We start from the raw sequence: 10,000 nt of genomic DNA, 5'->3' as shown, positions 1-10,000 counted from the left end.
TGCGGCCGCTGGAAGTCCTCGATCGGATCTCTCCCCAAAGCCATCGCTTTTGTGAGAAATCAAAACATCGACGAATTTGGCCGATTCGTCCACTGCACCCACTGCACTGTCCTGTCTTGTCGGGGCACGGTAACCGGCGATGATGAAATAATTCCATCAATAAGGTGAAAGGTCGTTCCTGGAATAAAATATCCCAAGAGTTGTTCAAAGTTTTGTAGCGATATGGGCCTCTTGAAGCATCCTGAACGCACCGGTGTGTATTAGTACAATTCTTTCATTTAGGTTGGGAAAGTTGTACAATGAATGGATAGTATTTCTTTTGTTGAACATTAGTTATTATTTGATTTCTTATCTACGGAAAATTAGGTTCAGCCCTTCATCTTAGCATCATGAAAAGCACTGTAGGCAAAATCGTCTTGCTCGAATTATGTTTGCTTTCAAGCAGTGTTTGTTTGATCCTGTTAAAATTTGAATTGACCGTTGTTTTAACCGTAACCGAAGAATGCCTGCTGTAACCAAAGCCCGGAACCATAGATCATGAGCCAGCCACACTATTTGTTTTTCTGGAATAACGCAAGCAATTATGTACAAAAAGACGGTAACACTCAAATTGAATTGATACATTTAATATTTGTATATTTTACTTCATTCCACATCCAGCTGTCCAGCCCTCAATCACCATTTCCAGCACAAATACACAATAGTACACACTTTAAAAGAACTAAAAAAACTAAAGTGAATTAAAGAATATGGAAGCAGTTTTACATTTTACCACTCATGTCTCCTTCAAAAAAATCCGGGCCGTGATGCTGAATCCTCAGATGAATCATTGAAGATGCCGTGTTTATGAGTGGGACGACACACAGCGCAGTATTTGTAGCATTCTCAAACGCAAACAACGCAAGATCATCCGAGCGTCTATCGCTCCCAGCATCCGTCGGTCACTTTCCGTGACAAACCTCCAATGATCGAACCATAATCTCTGATTCTGCCACGTCATTCATGTGCTATACGAACAAGAACATAAACTATTCTTGCCGTATGGTTGCTGCGTAAAAGCCATAGAATCGTCATTCATCATGCCACCCGGTGCTAGCGATAATGCAGGCGGAAAGAGAACGGCGTGCACCGTGCGAAGTGCGAAGTGATCTAGTGCCGTAAAGCCACCCATAACAACATACAATAATGGTCAAGGTCAATAGCAAACTCGGCAACGCGACACCGCGCGCACCATACTCAGCACGTGCACCAAGCACCAAGCGCCGTGGTTCAGCAGCTCGGCGGTCGGAGATTGCAAAAGGCAGAACAAACAGCTGCGGCTTGCATCGGTCGATCGGTGACGTCGCCCGGAGCAACCCTGCAGTTCTCTGTGCATTTTAACCGGCTATCACAGTGCCTACTACGATAAACAATTTGAACCCGTTTGCTAGTTGAGGGTTAAAGTCGGTTAGCGGCTGCTTTTTCGGTGGAACACTGGTGGCGTGATGTTCTCTCTACGCAACTGGCCCGTTGATTCGCTCATCGTCGACGTGGTTCCCTCTCTTTCTCTCTAGCTCTCTTTCTCTCTAGCTCTCTGCATAATTCCGCGAACACGCGATGCTCTTTGAAACACGCGTGGCCCCTAGCGAGCGTGGTCCTGCTTTCGTATTGCCGTTCCCCCCGCCATGGGAAGCCGGCAAATTTTCGTATCTGTTCTCTCTTGCCGGCGGTGCGCAAAAAAAAAATATATCCATCCACATCCACCATCGAGCGCCACGACGGTTTATTTTAATTAACGAAAAGACGATAAAAATGATTAAGATGAATTATAGTAAAATAAAATTAACTGATTCATTCTCCATTCATTATAATCAGATGACTAGGTTGACGCAAGCCTCCGTGGCCCTGCGGTATTAAATCTGGGAAATATTTTAAATCGCCCACACCTGCTCTACGATTGCTCATTTCGTTGCCCCTTTAATTTGCAACATAGCGTCCAGTGCGATCGTTCTTATCTACTCCGTTTGTGTCATCTACCGAATACGTGATCCGGCGCTTTCTCACCGCAAAATACCAATTCCCGTCGGCATATCTCTATACTTTACGGTCTGTCCCAGATAAACGAACACCTGCCAATTGTCGATCCGCCGAATGCGCCGACCAGCCAGACGAGCAGCCGAAAACGAAAACAAACTCCTTATCACAATTTCTTCCCGTTCGAAACGGTCCCCCCCACCCCCTTCACGTGTGCCAGTCATGTTCTCACGGGAGAAAATAAGATTACCTAGTTTTGAGGTATCAGAGCACATGGCTCATTGGTTGCTTTGTTTACGAATCGAGATAATTATCGCCAAAACCAGTAAACTGGATAGTCGAGGCTTATGATTGATCTATTTATCGGAGGGGACAAATAAACAACCGGAACGTGACAATGAAGTCGAAAACATTTTAATCCGCCCAACCAAAAGCCCATAAACCATTGGATTCTGATGAATGGTGCTCTAATCTGCGCTTAGGAAATTATCAGTTTTCAGCACGACCGCGGACCTTGAAGTGGATTAAAGGTCAATTGGCTCCGGTTGTCGCTGCACAATAGCACTCGAGGACATCGAGTTAGTGTCAACTTCAAGAAGAAGCTCCATTAAAAAGATATTTAATCGAGAACTGCCGGAATGGTGGACAAAATTTTGCATTTCACAGCAAAGATATCAATACTTGTGCGCTGAAGATGAAGAATGATCACAGCAAACACGCCACCAGCGTGCGAGCAGGTCAACTAGCGGGTTAAAACGCTATAGCTGTCTCGCTTCGTCTTTTTAAACGGCCGCGGCCACCGCCGCCTCTTCTCGCTTTTTTCCGCAGTTTTTCTTGCGACGATCGAACGGACGGTTGGGTGTTCTGGTGCGGCTCGGCAAGGACCAGAAAAAGGACACAAACCCCTTTTTCTGTGACCCCAAACGCCTCTTTCGAGTGTGTGCAGCAAAACTGCATCGCGGCCGACGCCGGTTTGTGGTGTTCTGGTTCTCTGAGCTGCCCGTTAGTACGTCCGTGCGTGCGTTCGTGCTTTTCTCCATCCCCAGTGATCACGGACACACCGGTTCTTATCGAGCTCCCTGGGCGCAGGATCGCTGATAACAGTAAAAGGTAAGCTAGAAGAAGAAAGCAGAGCAGGCGAAAGAAAAGGCCCCCCAAGCCGGTCAAAAGCGCTGGCTACCTCCTTCGTCGTCGTCGTCGTCGTCGTCGTGTGAAAGTGGGCGAATCGAGGTAAATTCGCACGATAAGGATTGTTCATCTAGTAGGCCTGGTGGACACCGGGAAAGGGCGGAAGCATGTGGCAACGTGATTAGTGATGTGAGAGGAGGGCGTTCGCGGAAAGGGCGCGTCGCTGCCGCTGCTGCTTCTGCCAAGCGCCGACGATGCTCCGTCTCTTTCCCCCTCCTGAACAGTGGATGCACCATATGCTGATGACGTGTGGTTGGTGTTCCTGTGGCGCGGCCTCATCGTGCGTGACGACCGCCAAGTCTCATCATCCGAGGCGCACCAGCAGCAGGATCCGCTGATAACAGAGGCAGGATCATTTCGATTTTTCCACCGTTCTTATTTTTTCTGACGCCATCCGGGTGCAGGTTGGGTGATGCGATTTCCGGCACACACTGAACCAAGATGATGTGCTGACCCGGTGCCAGAAGTACACGCCGGCGGAGGTGGTGGTGGTGGTGGTGGTGGTGGTAGGTGGTGACGCAGCCTGGAGATTTTTATATATAACCTTGCTGCGCCCGTTCTGGCCAGTTCAATTCGACGGCGACGACGACGCGACAGACTGGGCAGAGAGAGAGAGACCACCGCGGCCAACATAACACGGTGAGCCGATGTGACAACGAGAGACCCTAGCAACAGCGAAACGAAGCAGCCAGCGTACCGTTTTTCGCCATCATCCCCGAGAGAACCGCGTCCGTTGCGGCTGGAGGGCCAATTTTGGGGTGGCGCACACATTTTTGGAGCAACTCCCGTGCGTGTGCGTGCGAAAAAGAAAGGTGTACGTGTGCGTGTGCGTGTACGTGTACGTGTGCCGGGTGTGTTGGTAAAGAACGTTCTCATCAAGTGAGAGCGATCAAAGAAGAAGGCTACGACGGGGTGTGCCGGTGACAAAAGTGACAATGACTTGAACTTTATTACCTTTGTACCGGCCGAATATACTGTTGTTCCGTGATAAAAATCGTGCCTCTTGCAAGCAACGTGGGGCAGCAGAGGGGTGTGTAACGTGCGACCATCTTAATAACGCGATATCAGTTGCCGGGGACGGTGTTTCGTCTCAATTGCACCGGGACGAACTTTTGATAGGCATCATCATCATCTCCTGAGGAGAGAAAGCTTGGGAAGTGAGAATGGTTTAAAGAAAGTCGTGTTTTCGCACTTCTCTCGATGCGGGTATTGTGAAACTCTGAAAGGGGTGGTGGTGGGACGTGTTCTTCCGATTCACCTCCGGTTTTAGCACCCCTGGACGAGTGCTAACCGATCGAGGTGAGTTGTAGGTCATGCATCTCTTTGCAAAACATGGCTTGTGTCACCCTAGAACGCAGCTACACGCGCGTGTGCTTGTGTGCGGCTCGCTCTGGTTAGCGGGTTCCACCCATCATCATCAAGGTGAAGCGTGCAAAATGGGAAGAAGTTACGTAAAGTTCCCTTCGGCTACCGGGCGAGGTGCACCAGCAACGGTAGCAGCAGACAACATGACCTTGTTGCTCTCGCTCTGAAGTAATTCCCTCAACCATCGATGGCATCGATTGTGGATAATGCTATACATTTAATTTTGCATAAATAAGGACAACCACCTGCCTGCACATTTCTTGGTTCACCTTGTATGAGGATGCTCGCGAGAGACCTTCTGCGATGCACTGTCGTGTACCAACTAGATCCATGTCGATTGTTCTTCACCTCGCTGTAGAGTTCATCGTGGGGAGTGTGCAATTAACGCGCTCTACAAAAATCATCCGAAGAAATAAGAAGATCTGCTGTTGATGCTTCTCGAGCTTCGCCTGCCAATGTCCATCTCGAAGTAGCTGAAGATCGATACATGAAAGCCAAATGGATGGGGATGGGGAGTATCCCACAGAATACTCATTTCACATTCCACTGCTAGTGGTAAACGAACCCGATGTTTGCTTCTGGCAAGCAGCATCAAAACATTACCAGACACACTAACACGCAAAGAGTTAGTCATCGGCAAACGCAGAGAGCAGGCGAATCGGTATTGATTCTGTCCAGGGGTGCAAAGCTAATTTGAAAAACACCACATCACGGTTCCTCCACCCCAAAAATGTTTCGCCAACTGTCGTTCCTCCGCACCATCCTATGTGATGTTGCTGCGAAGAATGGTCAGCATCACGCTTCTCCCGAGTGCACGCGCGCCGTCGTTTCCGCTGGCCGCACCAGAACGATGGGGCAAAAATAGATCACCATTACCATTACCCCGTAACTGACCGCGAAAGCGCGAGATGAGCTTCTGGTTTGCGCAGAACGGATGCGTTTTATTTTTACTGTCCGGACCATGCACAGGTTAAGGTTTTTTTTCCCACACGGCAAACGAGCAAATGGAATTTCTGTTATCGATCGCCAAAACGTTTGCCCATGGCATGCCCCTTTGAAACGCTTGATCGGGGCATGATAAGCAGTAGCAACAGCGTACGTGACGAAGTAACATAGCAACGCGGACGCTCTCCTCTCGTGGACGGCAGCACAAAACAGCGAATATTGTCAATGTTTTTCTTAGCACCAATCGCGCCGCTTGTTTTGCTCCCTTTGAAGCCTAAAGAAATGTATTAATCACGAAGAAGTAGAAGAAGAAGAAGCAGTAAAACTGCAATCACCGAGGAGCATACTCTCTAGACTGGCCAGCCGGTAGTAATAGAAAAGGAAAAGAGCAACCGATGCAACGCAGCAGCAGCAGCAAATGCAGTACACAAGTAAGTCCGTTGCATAATCAACAGGTTGCTGCGCTTGCATCGGTTGAATCGTCATGGTCTCACCACCGCCACCGAGTGTGCCTCGATTGAAAGAGAAGAAAGATGTTCACTTGGTTACCGGGCGGCATTCCTCCTGCGTTTGTGTTTAGTTCGCAAAGGTGAAGTTAGTACCATTTCTTTAGTTTACCTAACCAACCACTACTTCAGCTGGAACCGCAAAAGCGAGGGGCGTCCGACCGTCGCAATCTGGCCACCGCGCGATAGTAATGGCGAAATATTGAGATATACTGTAAGCCGTAACACCCCTCGAACTACTGCTACTACTTCCTGGCTGGTTCCAAAACGATAGGCCAAAGGAAAGTAGAGAAAGGTGTAGAGCGGACGGTCGCTGGCTTAAGGGAGAGTGCCGCAAAATCGGTAGACATCGGGTTTTCCAGTTTGACGCCGTTGTGGCGTTAAAACGAAACATGGTTTCTTCCATTCAAAACTGCGAGGGCGCACAATTCCAGTGAGACATTGTCGAGGTGGGGCAACATGATGCCGTTGCCCCCGGGAGGAGGAAGTGGCAACCGATGTTTAATTTTTTTTTTAGGGCAACACACTCCCCCTTTACATCGTGATCATCATCGTTGCCCTTTCCTATTTTTCATCCCATTACCCATTTTTTTCCGTAGCCACCGGAAGACCGCGCACCACATTTCGAGGGAGAAATTCCGTGCCAATTTGGCAGCCACTGGCCTAGCTACCCTGGCCGGCCGGCAGGCTGTGATCGGAAAGCGAAGCTCTACTGTCTCGTCAATTGTCGTCAACGGCGGGCTTGCTTTGGCTGCCCCTACCACGATGAAGATCAAAGTGAAAGGGGAAGAAATGAAACAAGGTTTTCACCCCCCAAAAACGGGCCTAATTACTGAAAACACCACAACCGATCGCATGATCGCGTTGGCATTCTCGCGCTCTATATCTCGAGTCCCGCGCGGGCTACTACGATTGTGCTGAGCCAAACGAAATGATCAATTCAAGTATGCCATGAACCGCCCCGGCCCCATTTTGGCAACAGCAGAAACACGATATCATGCATGTGTGTTAAAAAATTAGTTCACAATTCACCCGTGCGTGCGCATATCGATCCGATTGGTCGCTCGGTCGGTCCGTGTGGCAGTGTTTGGAAACAGCAAAAGAAATGCTCGAGTTCTTGCTACCTTACCTCCACAATTCACCTGATCGCTATAGGCTCAATAGGCAGCTGATGTTAAAATATGCTTCGGGGCAGGGTACGAATTTCGAGGGCCCATTGCTTGCTCGTGCGTGCATCGTTATGCAGCGTAGCGTAACATGAGCGGATACGCTATTTATTCCATTCTTGCCCCGCCGTGCACTGGCCAAACATTGCAAGCCTTGTGCAAAAAAGCTGGTTTGAGACGCCAGCAAATTATTCTAAAGTCAGTATGAATTGGCAAAGGGCGAGCGCTCCTAGGGGCTTACCGGTCCGCTCTCTTGTGCAAGTGATGGTCGCCGGAAGGCGGTTTTTTGCTGCCCCCTTACATTTTGACCCGAAAGGAGGCTACCAAAGGTCCGGCATTCAGACGATCTTTCCTGCACTCTCGTTGCAGCTTTTGGTGTGTCTGTATAAACTTTAGCTACTTAACAGCGCGGACAGCACATTACCAACCCATCTGGTTACCTAATGTCACATTTACGCGGTCATAGAACTAAAGACAAAAACGAATGAAACAACTGATTGTAATACTCTGTTTGATGTACGTCGTTTTGTTTGACCAAGTCTTAATGGTTCCATTTCTTGTCCGGTTGTCCTGCTGAGGGCACGTGATTGTTTATGGACCATAACATGACAGATAAGCCTGTCTGTGTCTCTCTTTGTCTGGTCGCGCTGAACTTCCAGCGTGTAGCAAGTGGTATGTTTAATTATGTAAATAAATAAACTACAGCTCTCGAGTAAATTTTTGGGGGGTTTGGCAACCGACCTGCTTGACTGTATTCAAATAGCAGCAAATTCCTGTTGCTGGAGTACACCTTGTTATCAATTGAATGTTATTAAAAGGGATGGCAAAAAAGACCGAATACAATTGACCTGAAATGATTGAATTGAGAATTTGATATCTATTGTGCACTGATTTACTTTGTTATCACATTCAGGCATGTTGGCTCCAGTTTGGAAGCCATTGATGCTAACAATGTGCTCTACTACAAAACCCTGTTACGACGACGACGATGTAGTCTGCATGGCGCAATTCGCGATCGCAGACACTTCTCTTCTTTCCAATCTGTTTTTTTTTAATGCGATGTCGCGATAATCATCCAGCGAACAAAACGTTGCTCGGCGGATCAGCTCAGCTGCTGGCCACCACCACCATCAGCACCACGCTGCTTTTCGGGCTCTAGTGTTGCCTGCCTTGCATCTCCTTTTATTGTACTTGACGCTGCTGGCACGCGAAACACGTGACAATGAGCTGATATAGAGCTTCGGCACCGTGTGCTCGGTGCCGTGCAGTTCGCGTTTGTTGTTGGCAAGCTCTCCCTCGTCGACGTCGATCGATTTGAGTGGTGGTTTTGGGGTGGAAAGGGGTGGACAGAGTGGTGGTGCTTATGGTGAATTGAATGACACTGCGACAACAGCACACAACAGTGGCTGTTGGCTGTTAAAGGATTTGCACTGGAAAATTGGAAATTAAGTTCACCTTCATCTAATACGGTAGCAGATGCGTCGTATATAAAAGCAGCTGCTTGCATTTGGCGCATTTGCTTCTCGTGTTCCATCAATTGGCAAATTGTTGTGCCTCCGCTGACGGCACATTATCTGTGGAAGATCCCCACCCCGAGCGGTAAAACGTCGATCGTAAAACTCACCGGCACCGATCGCACACAGTAACAAGTGGGGCCACGCCATTTGTGTTGCTTTCGCATCGAGTCCGCGAGCATATGACGGCGCTACTGCTGGTGGTGTGCTGCAGTTGTGATTGATCGACCGGTTCACCGGATCGGTAACGTGCCTGATTAGTGCCTCGCAACGTGTCTGACCGGTGGCTAGCTGGATCCAACCTCGAGCTTGACCTTCTCTCCTTAGTCTCCGATGATGATGATGATGATGATGATGATGATGACGCCGATGGTGTGACCGCGGCTTTGCTGACGACAGAACCTAGAGGGCAAATCGCAGCAAAATAACAAACATTCCTGTGGGAACCCAGTGCGCCTCAGCACGCGGTCGCTGTACCTTTCGAGCATCGCGATCTCTTATCAGTGCACGACAACGGCGGCCGAGTGCCTTTCACCGCCGCATCGCATTGATAGCGGACAGTCGGGTTTTTAATACGATTGGGGTGTTACTGTGGATGAACCACCGGAGAGGTGCCAATAACTGCGAAGTTCTTAACTTCACTAAAGTAAGGCTCACTCGGTTGAACCAGGATCCGCAACCGTTCAGTTCGTTCTCGATCTTCGACCGCGAAGCACCGCAGCATTCCTTTCGGATGAGTTGCTCCTGTGCAGTGTTGTGTCTTCCTTGGGCAGAAGAGTGATTGTTTCTGTGGTGAGTGATCAAACGGGATACCTCGACAGCTTCTGAACGCCGGTCAATCAGCGGCGACTGTGACCGTGTGGCTTGCCAGTTGTTGAGCGTTTTTTTTTAGAAGATAAGATGGCCACGACAATTCAGTGCTGGGTAGGGTTGGTTGTCATGGATCGAGTTAGCTAAAATAGTTGTACCCCCCCGTTGGCATGGTTCCGCGCTCGGTTCGTGATCGTTGAGACGAGACACATGGGCTTCGATCTACGTAAAGAAAACGGGGCCACAGTGGACGCCGAGTACGGGCCAGGGATGTTTCGACGCGGTTTAAAACGATAGTTACGCCCGCGGATCCTCTACAAAATTAGATCGACTGGCAAACCATCGGTTATTTTCGTGCGCAAACTGAGCCATGCCTGCCCCCTATTGTATCAATCAGTCCAAGTCCATTCGGAGAGTACCGGGAGGCTGAAATCCAGTTGAAACAGCTAACATGCGATCGTTCGGAATCGCTAATTGATCAGTAGCACAATGC

At 49.0% G+C, this 10,000-nt stretch overlaps 1 protein-coding gene across 4 annotated transcripts in view; it reads left to right on the top strand.

The window, feature by feature from the left end:
- The first annotated feature begins 2,843 nt into the window (after positions 1-2,843).
- The window catches only part of LOC126570330 (acyl-CoA Delta-9 desaturase-like), a 12,773-nt gene continuing 5,616 nt past the window's right edge, over positions 2,844-10,000 (top strand). Inside the window, exon 1 of one of the 4 annotated variants that reach the window (XM_050228016.1) lies at positions 2,844-3,123. The gene's annotated coding sequence lies outside the window, so the exon portion shown is untranslated. Of the gene's footprint in view, positions 3,124-3,729; positions 3,841-4,479; positions 4,501-9,286; positions 9,490-10,000 lie in introns of those variants that run through there. The other 3 variants (XM_050228015.1, XM_050228019.1, XM_050228014.1) reach the window with 3 other exon arrangements.

This window comes from Anopheles aquasalis, chromosome 2, assembly GCF_943734665.1.
Source record: "Anopheles aquasalis chromosome 2, idAnoAquaMG_Q_19, whole genome shotgun sequence".
Lineage (NCBI taxonomy): Eukaryota > Metazoa > Arthropoda > Insecta > Diptera > Culicidae > Anopheles > Anopheles aquasalis.
This window is presented reverse-complemented; position numbering and strand designations above follow the sequence as displayed.